The sequence below is a fragment of the Prinia subflava genome, chromosome 9 (genome assembly GCF_021018805.1).
Source record: "Prinia subflava isolate CZ2003 ecotype Zambia chromosome 9, Cam_Psub_1.2, whole genome shotgun sequence".
NCBI classification, from domain to species: Eukaryota; Metazoa; Chordata; class Aves; order Passeriformes; family Cisticolidae; genus Prinia; species Prinia subflava.
This window is the reverse complement of record NC_086255.1, coordinates 30087050-30102519: the sequence shown is the minus strand read 5'-3', so window position 1 is coordinate 30102519 and position 15470 is coordinate 30087050. Positions and strand designations below refer to the sequence as shown.

Genomic DNA, 15470 nt, shown 5'->3' with positions numbered 1-15470 from the left:
CACTGTTCTACCAGTGTATATATCTCAGTTTAGAGACAAATTTAGGAGAAAATTAGGAGAATGAGTAGTCTCCTCTAAAATGGGTTCCAACAATCCTTTTCCACCAGTAGGATAAAAGTGGGTAAAAACAAAACAAAACAACATTTCATTAATAAACAGAATGCCCACGAGGCATAGGGAGGAAAGTAAATAAATCCTAGATATTAAACTGTCTGACCTTACCTCACCATGCACACACTGGAACAAAAGCCCAAAATGCCAGGGAGAACATACCAGCTCATGCCATACAGTAGAAGATGGCACCAGCTTCTCTCTCAAGGGTAAAAACCCAGGAGCTTCAGGCAGCAGTTCAGGCAAAGAGATGAAAACCTGGTGGCTCTCTGGCATCAATCCCCTCTCCACAGCAAATGAAGGAGGTGGGTGAGAGCCTCTCGGTGTGCTATCCCTCTCCAGCTCAGCTTTCCCAAGCAGCCCCTCTCTCCCACTGATCTCAACCAACCCCTCTCCTGCAGGTCTTGTTTTCTCTGATCTCAGACTAAACAGGCTGTCCGGTTCACCTCAAAAAATTGCCAAAGGATTCCTGCTGCAGCTTCTCCAAGGCCAGGGATGGAAAAAAACCACAAAACTTCTTGCCTGGGCTAGCCAAACCAGGCTAGCCAAGCAAAACCCAGACCGCTCCACACCTTGGATGCCTGGGCAGTGAGGTTTGAAAAAGCCCGCCCAAGGGGCTTTATACAACAGCCATTATAACCAAGGGATACAGCAACCAGTTTTGGCATAAAGCAGAGGATCAGGGAATAGACTATTATCATCAATCACTCCAAGATAGAATCAACAGGCTTTAAACTTAAACAATGGAGAAAGACCTTAACACGAAACAATGCAAGAAAAGAAATAGATATAATAAATTCTTCATTGTGTCATGTTGAATGCCTCTAAGTATATTTTCTCTCATAGACACATGTATGTCTAGTAATACAAATTACTCAAAAATTATCAAATTAACAAACTCATCTCTTTCTAGCTTTTTAAAAATATCAACTGTGAGCAAATTTTCCTGCCTTCAGCAGTTTTCCATGTACTCCATTTCACTCCCTTCAGTGAAAATCGAATTGCAGACCAACTTCTCAGTTCATTTACCAAAGCAACAGAAAGTCTCTATAAAAGCATCAGTCAAAGCAACAAAATGTATCTCTTAATTAACTGGTATACCATAAAGCAAAAGGCTGTTACCACTTTGCAAAAATCAGAACATACCCCTGCAGGGCAGAACTCAGCCTGGATGTACAAGATAACTCCTTTCAAATGGGTTTATACTTCTAAGACAGTTAGAGGAGCCTTCTGTTAAAATTCCTTCAGGAAATCCTCCATGCAATCCTGGAGAACTTTGAATAAAGGGAGGGAGTTCACTGAGGCACACGCCCATGGGGTTTTCTCTCTCGAGGTTTCAGGGGATGCAGCCTCACTTTTATCCTGAGGGCTGCATGGTGCCCTCTTCCTTTCCCCGTTGGCTGAGGTAGTGGGAAGGTACAGCCCTCCTGACCTACTCAATATCCCCCTTTGAACCTGTCACTTTACCCCAAAGTTCAGAAACTCTGGTTTGTGCAGCCCCTTGTTGGCTTCAGGCGCCAAGCTGCCTGGCCCAGTAAGGAACCCACTCCCCAAAGACAGCAAAAACATTAAGACCCATTTCAAAGATGCTAACATCCATCAAATTATTTGTAAAGGCACCAGCATGCATCTTCCCTCTCAGATCTCACTGTAAAGGTGATGGAGGATCTTTATTTAGAGCTGCAGCAATTCTTGATAAAAAGAATTACACGCATTATTTTCTCCAAGCAGCAGTGTGTATTTGTTAACCAAGAAGCATCTGATATGAAACACCAGTGAAAGGAAGAGAAGCCATAGTCTTATCTTTTTTTACTAGATTCAGTAGATTAAATTAGGCACAGCTAATTTGCAGTGCTTTATCTTGGGCATAACTGCACAAATAGATGACGCAGCAGGACCTTTGTTTCGGATTCTTTGTTCTGTGCTGTCATAAACCCAGTTTAAGCATCAATGACTGCTTTATGCTGCCCAAGTGATAAAAACCACTTAGAACTTATCAGTCAATACACACCTCCATTTATCAGAGGGTAATTTAATCGAGTTGCACATAAGTAACTGGAAATCAGAAATCTTTAGCTTGTTTCCTCCTGCATATCAGCTTCCCCACTTGAAACTATTTTATTTGCATGTTGTTGCAGAGTTTATTTATCATTTTATATCCATCTGAAAAACTTTGAGAAGTCCTTATGGGGAAACTGCAGTAAACTGCATATATTTGTTCAAGCTGGAGCATTATCTTTTATTGTGCAGATTTTTACTCTTTAATAACTTTGAACACGACTTTTATGCTCCAGTCACCACAGTGAAATTAGACTGTAAGACTGTGACCTCACCTTGAGAAAAGGAAAATTGGCCCATCAGTTATTACTCCAAAAAGGCTCAAAATTACACAGGGTTCAAATGTAAAGGCACTGAAAAAGACAACTCTTGCAGCAAGAGAGTGAAGCCATGTTGCAGCAGATGTTATATATTGATGAGAAGTGAAGCACCACTGTCACCTCTTTTCCTATTTCACAAAGAAAACATCATGTAAAATTTCTAACTGGGAGACACTGGAGGAATGAACTTATTTACACACCAGTTTAAAATGTTGAACTGGAAAGCTTTTGTGAAATGTGACAAAGATGACTAACATGTAAGATAAAAACCAGCTACTTCTCCATTTTTATTTTATGAATTAACCTGATAATTTCATGCAGTAGTCACTGTCAAAGCTACATTCATTTATGAATTGTTACCAAAAATTTAAGAATCTTAATATTTTATTTGGAAAAATGTTTGGGTTTTAGTTTGTAATCGAAAGAGCAAACAGAATTTCATCAGGGTTTATATTTACTTAAGAATATTCCACCTCAATTACTTGTGCAAATTAAGATTTTTTTTTATGTGAAAGAGATTTGCCTTGACACAAATATCATGGCAAATATATCAGAATATATAAATTCAGTAGCTATAAAATATTCAGATCTCATTCTAGAAATGATTTTGCCTTTAGATCTTGAAAAATTGAAATTTTTATTTCAATTCTTCATAAAATTGTAAATTAGAAATTAATTGGGAGCTGTGTTAATCGGGAGATGGACCATATCAGGTTTGCTGCCATGTATTGCTGCAAAAATATTAACATTTAGCCTGTTGTACTTTAATGAGGGAAAATGAAATATATACTTCTACAAAAACCTCCTTTCAGATGTGAATCCCAGACAGGTCATCTTAACTTGGTCCTTCACCTGTCTAAAAGCTGAAGACAAAAATGGGGAGTGGGGAACACCACCACCAGCACAAGGCACAGGAAAGGACATGGGGAAGTGGGAAAAGCTGTGATCAGAATAAGGGCAAGTAAAAATACTTTGGTGCCAGAGTTTGGCTAAAGCATAAAGCTTTGGCTAAAGCTTTTCAGCATTGCTAACACAGAAAAACACAGAATAGCTGGGACAGGAATTGATTGGACCCCAGTTAAGAAACTTAACTGAAAAATGTACATTTATTTTACTCAGCATATTGTGACAGTTTGGGGTGCACATTACATCCTGGACTGATAAATTCAAACGCCCACTTTGGCCACCTGCCATTGCATGACTTTACCTGCCACCAGAAACAACACTGGAAATGAAGATGATTTGATCAGTCAGCTCGATCATGAGGACAGTGCTAGTACCATAAAAAATCAGGATATAATAGAAAGAGCTTGGACAGCGAATTCATAAATTCTGACTTGGAAAAGGCAAACTTGAAAAAACAGTAAATGCATACAAGAAAAACAGCGCAGAGTAAAGCATTCTCTGATACTCCTTCCACCTCCTTCCTTCACAAAGTTTTGTATGTCAGAGGCAAAAATTTGACTGAGGTAATCTGATAGTATTGAAAACAGGCGATGTCTTGAACACTCATACGACTGTCAGGAATCTGCTTCCTTCAAAGCAAGGAAACGCTGCATAGGCAGGGAACAAGAGATTAGTGATCTTGCTAGCTTTACATCAAGCAATCTTCATATTTCACTGTTTCAATGACACCAGAAAGTAACAGACATAAAAATGTGTGGATTCTGCAAATTTTGCATTTTTCTGTACTTTTCGCTATTTCCCTCAAGATCAAGGCTCTGATGTTAAAAAGAATATTCTTGTGTTTATATGTATTTACATTACAAAGATCCTTCACAGCTAAAAAGTATTGCCCTTTCTTTAACTTAGTCATAGATACCTACCTGGTGTAAAAAATAAAAAAAAAAGGGAGGGTGTATTCCTTCCCTCTACTCACATCAGTGATGTTTTAATTTCAAAGATCAGTAGAGACTTTGTAAAAGATGTCATGACAAATCTCAGATTAATCTCTTAGAAGGTCACCTTCATTATGTAAAATGTCATTTTTACCAGAGAAGAGAAAGATAAAGACTTATCAACACAGTTACCTCTGAAAAAATCTAGTCAAACCACTTATTTAACATTCAGACATACTAACAATGTAATTAAGAATACATTCCTGCATCAAGTATAAAATACCTTTGGTTCTTTATTTCCTAGAGACTTACTGGAAAAAAAAAATAGTTGGGCTTAAGAAAAGCCTTTACAAACACTACATACAGGTTATACATTTATCTGGGCACAGATAAATCCATTTGGTCTCTACATCACTTCAGACAGTATGGTAATCATATATTACAAAAAAAGAAAAATAGCTGATTATCATGGTAAAAATCAAGGTGAGGGGCAGTACATATTTATCCCTTGAAAACTTGTTGTTAATAAGTGATTTTTAAAAACAACAAGCAGGAATATGCAGTTTGCTGACTATGCTTATGCAGGGGATAGACCTGAAGGACCCTCCTGGGGGACCTGGACAAGAAAGATCAAGAGGGACTATTTACAAGAGCATATAATGACAGGACAATGGGGTACTAAACTGAAAGAAAGTCAGTTTGGATGGGATATTAGGAAGAAACTCTTCCCTGTGAGGGTGGTGAGGCCCTGGCACAGGTTCCCAGAGAAGCTGTGGCTGCCTCATCCCTGGAAGTGTCCAAGGTCAGGTTGGGTGAGGATTGGAGCAACCTGGGATAGTGGAAGGTGTCCCTGAACATGGCAGGAGATAGGACAGGATGGCCTTCAAGGTCCCCTCCAACCCAAACCATTCTGGGATTCTAGGATCCCATGGTTTTAGCCTACACTTCAAGAAGCATTATTAGGATGTTGATGGAATTATGACACTTGCCTCCATTTCTTCTCCTAATTGTCTTGAACTTTGCCTGCAGTCATGTACAAATACACACACTATTCAGATCCTCCGTCTTGGAATTAAAGGCAGATTTGCAAGGCTCAGACAAGCAGCACCCAGCTCTGCAGTCCCTTACCAACAGCTCAGTTGGATACCACACTGCCAGGAATGGAGTTCTTGTTTCTGCCAAGGAATGGAGCTCTCAGAGCTGTGTGGCCCAAATGCCCTGACCTCACCCAGCTTGCTGTTTCCACCCACCTGGGAAACTCATACTGCAAGAAGCACACCTATGCAACATGATTTTGTTCAGCTTGTTTCCACAAAGCATCTAGTTCTGCTTCTGAATATGGCTTAGATAAATCTTCTTATGCTCTATTATAAAAGTGTGAATTCTCCCCTTTTCCAGTGATAATACAGCCAGATTCCCATCATGGATTACCTAGGTGAACAAGCCTTTGAGAAGAAAAACATCCTCACAAACCCAGGTGTCAAAACCCAACCAAAACAACACGTGAAGTTCTATTATTTATTTCTGAGTATGTTGTAATGACATCAATTTTTTTAAACTCTAATTGTTGGTGACTTATCCATAGTTTTTTTTCTTTACTCCAGAAGTGAGGCACTGAGACACTGCTCTGGGTGCTCCAGCTGAATTTCCAAGCCTTTTTCCACAAACTGACCCACCACACTTTGGCAGGTCAGATCTGAGGGCTCTTAAAGGTCTTACTAGATATTTGATTCTGAGATATTCACAAACAAGAGGGAAAGAGGATGGTGTAAAGTCACTTCAAGCCACACATGGTGCTCTGTAACCATGTGTGATACAGAGTATCACACCATTTCCTCACACTGTGCTACAGAAGCCACTTCAAGAATAGGAAAAAGTGATATTAAAAGGGTAGAACAGAAGTGAGTCATTCGCAGTGTTAACATTTAAAAACCTAGGAAATGAGAGAAGGGGAGCAGGCACAATCAGTGAACATTCAAACTGCCTGAGCACAAGATTTTGGCAGCAAGTCAGTAAAATTCGTAAAGCCTCACCTTATGTTCATCCCTTTTAGGGGAACAGTTTGAAGCTCAGATCAAACTCCTTCCCCCTGTCTTCTACCAGACTTTCTCCCTGGAAACTTTACCCCAGTACGTTACAGACACAATATTGTGGGGCATTTGGAAGGTGGAGAAGTAATATAGAAATTATGCTCAAAAAAAATGTACTTATTTCCTTGGTACCTGCATTTTCTATTGACAACACTAAGGACATAAAATTTTCAGTGCATTCTTCCCAGTTTCCCTGCAAAATTCTCATCTCCCAATAAAAACAAAACAGAACTGCTGCACTTCTCTCCCTATATGCTGGTCACGGACAGCTTTAAATAGCTTGGGATTGATTACTGGATTGAATAACCCAAAACAACACAAAGGCTGTGAGCACAGCCCTTAGCAACATGCAAGGCTGACTAACATACAGCTTGCCTCAGTCTTGAAGGAAAGGCAGATGAAGATTAACAGAGGATTTGGGTGACAGCGCAAGCAATTCTGTAGTAAGTTCTGTAGCATTATTATTTTCTGGACTGTAAGGCCATCTTCTGGAGGACTTCTGATTGTTGTCCAAAGCCCTGTGTTTTTCATTCTTGCAAAATGATGTAATTGCAGTCGAATACCACAGACAACATTTTGCTTTTACAATACAACAAAGCAAAACTGATGTGTATTGATCTGACCACAAAATCATGAGTCTCAAAGCAGAACTCTTTATACAGTGAGATTTCTCTTCTGATTGTGTTACTCTACCTGTGTTACAGATACAGTATTTCAGTCATTCAGTGACATTAGCAGTAAGTTTGCTGATATGGACCCCTGTGTTTATGCTGTTAATATAGGACTGAGATTCAGCAATTTTATGTTGAAGACGTTTGCTCTTGTTTCATTGCTAAATGCCAGTGGAATTGCATGTCTCTTATCTAAAGCAGACGTCTGACTATTAGGTCAAGAAACAGATTTTTTCCTAGAACTTTGACTCATTTACCCATTAAAGTACTTTCTTCTTCTTTTGAAAACCTTGAAAAAAGTCCCCAGATGTATGTGTGTGTGTAAGCATCTTCTCAGTGATAAATTGAACAGCTCATGGCTAAAACTAGCAGTAACAGGGGTGCAAAACACCAGGAGAGAAATGATATCAGGTGGCCTGTGTTGTTACTAGAACCAGAGACACAGCTATCCCTGGGTGCAATGAAGAGAGCAGCAGAGACATGCAGCAGGATAGAAAAGCTTTTCAGAGATTACAGGAGTAGCAGCTCATCCAAAAGCTTTCAGCAAGCTTTTGTAGGGACACTCCATGGAAATAGCTGTGGGGGTTTGAGGACAGTCAAGTGCAGGGATGGGAAGATTGAGAAGGCTTTGAGGGATTCAAGATGAGGCAGAGCTCCTCTCGTTGTGCCAAGAGAGGGGTGAGCCACCAGCCCTGCCAGGTGGCCTGGGGTGGCAGAGGAGAAAGAAAGAGGAGAGGGAGAAGAGATCAGGAGTCTCCAGCCCACCTGGAGCCCCTGCAGCTGGATCAGGGGGCAGCTTTCATCTGTGACTGGGGATGGTGTGCCCCCATGATGGCACAGGGCAGACCAGGAGCTGGGATGCCATGCAGGAAAAGTAATGGCTAACATCAGAATGACTGGGAACATACCTGGGGTTGTTTCATGTTTCATCAGTCAGGGCTTGTTCTTGCAGACACAGACCTCCAGCTCCAAAGCCTTTGAAGATACTTCTTCCCTCAAAGAGCCACAAACTTCCTCCTGTTGAAAACAAAACAGCCCGAATGAACCACATGCAGAGCGTTTCCTCTTCTTCTAAGATTGCCTATGTGGGGGATTGGCCATGGCCAGCTACCAGTCACCCACCCATCCATCTTCTCCCTCCCTCTCCTCAGCAGGATGGAGAGAAAATAACAAGAAAAAGTTTGTAGGTGGAGATTGAGACAGGAAGACAACTTACCAATCCCTGCCATGGGCAAAACTGACTCAAGTTGTGGAAAATTAATCCAATTTAGTGCCAATTAGAATAGAGTTGAATGGTGAGAAACACAAAAGTTAACAACCACCTCCTGCTTCTTCTCTGGTGCAGCATCACACCTTCATTTCTGACTCCTCTCACCACCAAGTAGTACAGGGGGTGGAGGAATGCAGGTGACAGTGCCAAACAGCCCCCCTCTGCCATTCCTTCCTCCCCACACCTTTCCTTGCCCCACCATGGAGTGGGTCACTGTGCGTATCTTGGGTCCATCGTGATAATGGGATCATTGGAAGGCACAGGTCTAACCTGTTTGCTGCATCTGTTCATTCTTCAGCCTGCTATTTCACCAAATGATGCAGTGACTTGCCTTTAAATTCAAGACTTCCCTTTTTAATTGAACTCAAAAATTGCATTACTCAGCATTTATGCTGTCGCTAACAATAAAGCTGACATGGTTTTCCTCCCCTTTTAAAAGGCAAAGCTGCTCATCTGAAAATAGCTGATCCCCTTTAGCCCAGGTTTTATGTGTATGTCTTTCATATTACCATTCCAGGCTTTTAGCCTCAGAACTGATATTCCAGTAATTAGATACAAACTGACATGCAAATTGCCAGTAGCAGGTTCCCCTCAGTTACCTCACTTATAGCATGATAAAAATTTTACTTCCACGAAAGTCAAAGGCAGTGATGGAGAAACAGCTTGCAATGCACTGAGCAGTTGCTGACAGACAAGGCAGGGCTCTGGATGTGCAGGCCACGATGGCTGCTGTCACTCCAGGCTGTCCCACGCCCAGATGTCCATCAGCATTATCAAAATGCAGCCTGGGGCTTCCTCACTGACTGAACCCTTTCCGTGCCTTGTGCTACCCTGCATCCTGTCTGCAAGGGGCCAGTGCAAAAACCAAACTTCTTTCTTATGCCACTGATGTATTTTTCTGGTTCATGAACCCTCAGCCCCTGGAGTCCTTTACCACAGCAAGGTTTCCTGTCTGCAGGGCTCTGTCCCACAATGCCATCACACCTTCCACCCTGCCAGAGCTCAGACCATTGACAATCCTGTTATCACACCAGATATCCCTGTGCTGAACCCCCTGTGCTTTGGACTGCCACAGGAGTTAACAGAGAATACTTCATCACCCAAAGCACAAGCTTTTACAACCCTATCAATTCTCTGAGCTGCATGACATATTATGCAATCACCACAGAAAAACCACAGCTGTCTGTGTTAGATGAGTGAATGAAAAACACCTTTAGTCATGACAGATGTTCACATTCTATTTTATTCTTCCAGTCTGATCTTGTTAAATACACCTTTTAAAGAGTGACATTCATTTTTGTTGTCCAAAAGGTGACAATACCCTCCAGGCTGCTACATGTCTGCTGAAAATTGGGCCACAGTACATTGCTGGTAGGAATAATTTTATACCAGCAGATCTTTGATTTTAACAAGAGCGAAAGCTCCGCATAGATTGTGTATCTGTCCTCACAGCGAAATAGGGTGTTATCTCCAGGAAGATGGGCTGAGTGAGTTAGTTCTTCCTTCTCCTGAGTGTTAAAAAGACGTGTAGGTGAGAATAAGAACTTCTGGAGATGTGAGCATTAACCACCCAAAATGCCTGAAAAGGACTCATTTTCCTTTCAGGTCACATTTACAACTGGTTTGCGTAGCTGCTGTAGCAATTACCACACACAGTAGCCCAGCTCCGGGAAAGGGGCAGAGACACTGCAGAGTTCAGCAAAAGGAGCCTTGGAAAAAATCTGGATTGTGGTGAAGACATCCCCATGACTTCTGCAAAGACAGTGACTTCTGCAAAGACAGCTCTCTTTGTAATGTTTGGAGGTTTTCCTATCACATTAACACACATATTATCTGTCACTTGTGAGGTTTTATTTGTTAATTTTCCAAATGTCTTTGAGATCCTGATGTTTGATCAGCACTGTTTTGATTGTTGATACTGAGTGATGAAACTGGAAATAAAGAAGTCTCCGAGCGTGCAGTAGGAAAATGAAGTCTTACCCTCTGAGTGAGCATGGTGTGACTAATAACAGTGTCAGCAATCTGATGCTCTCCAAAACTAGTGCAGTATACTGAAAACAGCCCTTCTGTGCTGATAACTTTCAGAAAGGACTGTAATAGCATCCTTTCAACCAGTTTTCCATCTCTGCAGATATTTCATTGCACTCCTGACTTCAGTATCACCTTCTTTTTAATAGCAAGGCTTGGCATTGCAATATCCCCAGTGCTCTAGCAGGGCCTAAAAACACCCTGCTGGTAGCAGAAACAAAGTTTGAGAGTTGTTCCTCAAACAATTCCTTTAGAAGAAGCTCCTTCAGAGGAGGGAACTCTTAGATATATCTATTCCTTTGATAAAGAAATTTCTTAAGGTCTGAAAACTATTACATCGGTTGGCAGCAGAGGGGACTTCCTTTGCTCTTTTAAAAGTGTATCAGTTGAAAGGTGAGAGGGGGTGGGATGTTCTTTTGTTTTGATCTTTTTAAATCAGAGTGAATTGAAGCTCATTAACTTCATGAGTTTGCACATGCTGATTAAAATGGACCCAACTCTAACATATGTGGTAGGGTGCTAGCAGCTGGCATTGTTCTAGGAAGAAAAAAGGAACAACAGAGCACAGCACTGGCATGTACTCCATTTATCTTAAATAACTTGTGACTGAATGCCAGTGGCTTAAAGGGCATGAGGGTTCCCAAAAAAACTAGGGACTGGTTTGCCCAGCCATGCAGTGAATTGCAAGAGGTGGCACTGCTGGTCAGTGGCTGCACCAGCCCAAACACAGCTGTGATGCCACTTTACACAGACTAAACAGCTCCTAATGGACTGTCTCATGGTTTCTCCTGTCAGCTACAATGCCATATATATATATATATATATATATATATATATATATATATATATATATTCCTTACCATATTACTCTGCTTTCACCTGTAGTCTAAGCACAGCAGCAAACACAGCCAGCCAGACCAGCACTAGGACTACAGTTAATGCTCTACATCCTAACTCAGCTTTATATTATGTCCAGCTCCCTCCATCCCCCCTCCCAGGCTGCCCTTAGCCCTCGAACAAATTGTGACCCCTCTGCTCCTCCCCTGCCCACTCTCTCAGGTGCCCTGACTCCTTGGCTGCACGCTGATGATGATGCCAGATTTGTCAGGCCTCCCTTGGAATTCCTTCGGAAGGCATCCCTGCAATTGCCAATGACAGCCTCAACTATGGCTCTTACACAGAGGAACACTTCCATAGAACAACTAAATTTTGGAACCAGGAGTTTCCATAGGAGGATGAATAAACCTCCTAAATAAACAAGAACAAGTTGCTTCCTATCAGTTTCCTGGCTTTTTTACCCTCCAGCCCAGCTGAGCAGAAGTACCTCTGGATTTTTATCTTCCCTGCTGCAGCGCTGTACAGGGGTTTGAACACCTTTCTGCATGAAACAGTGGAGCAAACACCTATCAGAGGAGACCAAGCAATTAGGCCAGGGTAACCATTCAATGGACACTGTACCCAACGAGAAGTCAAAAGAAACAGTCCCCAAACTGTGCCAGGCTGCTGCAGATCAGTTTGGCACTGGGAGCACTTGTCTTGGAACTGTTTTAACCATGATAATAATGGTAACAACCTTGGTAAACATCTCCTCCTTGACACAAAACCCAGCAATGGATCTGCATTCAGGCTGAGGAATGGTAAACCTTGTCAGCAGAAACAATTTGAACAAGGATGGAAGAGAAAGGAACACATTCAGGAAGTCAGTGGCAGAGTTCCCACACCTGCAGGACTCATTGCTCACAGCATGTGGTGTACTGCCTGTCATTCAGAGCCCAAACACAGCCCCAGGAGAAGCTGTTGGGTTTACCTGGGGTGAGAGCAGTCCTGTCTCTGCACAGAGAAGCAGCATGGTTAGGGCTCACACCTGGCACCTGCACCCATGGCCAGTTTATACAAGTGCTTGGTCGCCCCTGGGAAATCCCAGGACTGCATCACCACCAGTCTATTGCCCAGGTGCATCTGTGTTCCTTAAAATACTCATTACTTATCAGTGAAAATCCCATCTGCAAGCCAGCACTGGCACTGCCCTGGCCAGTTTATTGTATGACACAGCTGGACCCTTCCACACAGACAGGCTGCACACACACTTCAAAAGCAAATGGGAAGTTAGCTGGTAAACCTGGGAGACAAAGAGAACTGTGGGGAGGGCAGCAGAAAGTCATCTGGGCTTAAAGCACGTACCACATCTCTGCTGCTTTTCTGCTCTTTTCTATAGAATCCTTCTTTATTCATGCAGGTGAGCAAGCCTGGGTGGATGTGCCTCTTCTCCCAGACTAGTGTCCAGAATGGTCTTAAAATAAAGGATAGCTCTCCACATATAGATTTTTTTCATGGCCTCCACCAAAGGCACTTGGTTATTTTTCTTTGTTACACAAATTGGCCACTCAGCACATGCACAGCAACTTTTCTCCTGAGGAGCCAGCCTGCTTCTCTGGCCAAGTAAAACCACAGCCATAAGCAAAGCAGCCAAAGCTTGGCTGCTGTGGGAGGCTCAGGATGAGGCTGTGCCTTCGACATGCCTCCCTGCCCTGGGGCCAATTAATACAGGGTAGGAGGGTTAAGAGAAGATGATGTGGGGTTTTTCTTTCCCACACAAGGAGCTCAGAGTTCACTGATTGATCAGGAAAACCAATGCAGCCTCTATCCCAAGCATGTACAGCTTCCAGGGTCCACCAGGACCAGTGCTCAGCCCAAAAGCAAAGGGCTTGAGCCCTTGCTGCTGTAAACATGCTCTTTCGAAAGTTCTTCCCGTATACACACCCCAAAACCTCTTTTTTCCAAATTCTTTCTGGTATTTGCTAGCTTGCATATCACCCGGGCTGATGTCTGCCTTCCAGACATGAGTGTCCTCCCTGCATCATGTCTTCGTTAGTACATGGCAAGAGCAGCTCCAGCAGTGGGAATGTCTGTCGTCATGAAAGAAGACATTCTCATTAAAAAATAAAATAAAAAATCCATACTCGCCAGCTTTTTCTGGTGCTTTATTCCCTTTCAGCTGTGCTGGTGAACCTGAATATTTCCAATAACCAAGCAGTTTGAGTAATTCTAACAAACTCAACAGTTTGGTGGTAAATATGAGCAGCTCTGTTTAAAAGAACCGGCCTAAATTTCAGCAGTTATAGTGAATCTTACAGAATCCATAAACACATTTTAAATACAAGCTAGGAGCTATCTCGTTCTTGTTTTTCTCCTTGTTCCATTTATTCCCTTATCTTTATTTAGTTGATTTGTTGTTTTTTAGCTTCTCTCAGTTATCCTTTCTTTGTCTTTTGTATTGTTCATCTCAAGCAAAGAATAAGGGGATAGCGTTAAATACAATCTGATATACCAGAAATTATAAAAAAATCCATATATCAAAATTCCCTCCCCTCCGTTTGCTCTCATACCTTCATCATCCACCTCTAATAGCATAACACAACAGCCTACAGTGCTGGGCTTCAGCCAGAATTTAATCTGAGAGTTTCTCTATAAATGTGGATGGAATTAAGTGAGGTTTTGTCACATCCTGTTCCACATTACAGCAGGAATAATCAGCCATTGCCACAGAAGCTTTCAAAAAAACCCTCAGATGAACAGAAATTGGTAAGATAAAAGAGGCAGTATATAAATCATATTCTTCTTATTAATGTTATGCATTTTTATTTTCCAGAACTAAAACCGGCATACTTTGTATGTATTCAGAAATCACAGTCATATTCTGAAATGTTTAATTTACATGCAAATTAGAATCAGGACCCTACTGGTTGCAGATATTCCCTTTCAGTCATAAACTGGCCTTTCAGCCTATGTAAAAGGATAATATAATGGCAACAATATTATTACTGGTGTTGTAAAAGTTGAGCTTTGAAAAGCCACAGAGATTTGACTCGGTGAACAGGAATCATGACACGGAAGAGAGAAAAGAAACATTACAACAAGAAAAATCTGGATCTCCAGAGCAGCAAATTTGAAACTGCTTCATTTTAGAAGAAACATAACCAAAAAAAAGAAGATTTTTGGAATTATGCTACTTTCTACTCTGCAAACCATCCAGCTAGTGAGGCGTGTGTATAGCCCTCATTCTCCCAGGGAAAATGTTGACACATTTCTCTATTTGGACTTCTAATTTCTTGTGTTAGCCTGATATATTCCAATGATGCACTGCTAAAAACAGTTTCATAGAAGTGGCAGATAAGGATGAAACAGTTTGGCAACACAGGGCATTGTTATCCAAAGCCTAATGAAGTGAAAGGAAGAACTCCATAATGCACTTAAACTGCAACAGCTCTGTCTGCTACAAGCCTTGCAAAACAACTCTCCAGGGAATGATTTTAAAGCAAGTTTCAAAGCACTTGTCTATACAGGAGCTGCCTCTCATGTGAACAGAGGTATAATATTTCATTTCAATTATCAGTGTAACAAATAAAAATGTTATTTGATTGAAAACTGCATGTCCTGAAACCAAACCAAAATAGAAAGATGCTTTTTCTAATGCTTCACGTTAGGTTTAGGCAAGTAGGAGCTACTGAAAAAGAAAATAAATATTTTCTTATTGCCTCTCTCTGGCTCAAGAGGCCTAAGTAAAACAGCTCTAATATCTTAAATGCAGTCTATTAAAAAAGGCATGTTTTCATGGTTGAGCCCTTTCCATGGAAACAAAGGGCACCCAATGTCATATTCAAGCCTTTTCATCTGTGACAGGCTAAAATCTTTTGACTAGCCTCTATTTCACGGAGCAGAAAAATCCCTTCTTTTAGTTCCCTTCTTGCAGTTTTCCTTCATGTAGCAATAAAACATTACAGCCTCATTACATTGTCCATGGGTGTGAGTACAACAGCAATATTAGCACAGCGCCGACCTGCAGAGAGCCCACCGTGTTTTCATCACACTGCAAGAAAACAACAAGAAATAGTTTGGGAAGTGCATGAAAATGTCACAGCAATGTCATTAAGTGCCTTTTGCATGCTGATGGGAAAACAATTTGAATGCTATTTGTGGAGAGATTCTTATTACAGGATATTCACACTGGAAAACAAGCTTAGCAAAATGATCTCGTGTGGTCACAGAGTTTTCACACCCATGCAGTCACTAAGCACAGGCCTCAT

The 15470-nt window shown here is 41.6% G+C and overlaps 1 long non-coding RNA gene across 1 annotated transcript in view; it reads right to left on the bottom strand.

Moving 5' to 3' along the window:
* The window catches only part of LOC134555134 (uncharacterized), a 269397-nt gene that overhangs the window by 128178 nt on the left and 125749 nt on the right, over positions 1-15470 (bottom strand). Inside the window, exon 3 of the long non-coding RNA XR_010081373.1 lies at positions 7997-8105. This is a non-coding gene — a long non-coding RNA (uncharacterized LOC134555134). The remainder of the gene's footprint in view (positions 1-7996; positions 8106-15470) is intronic.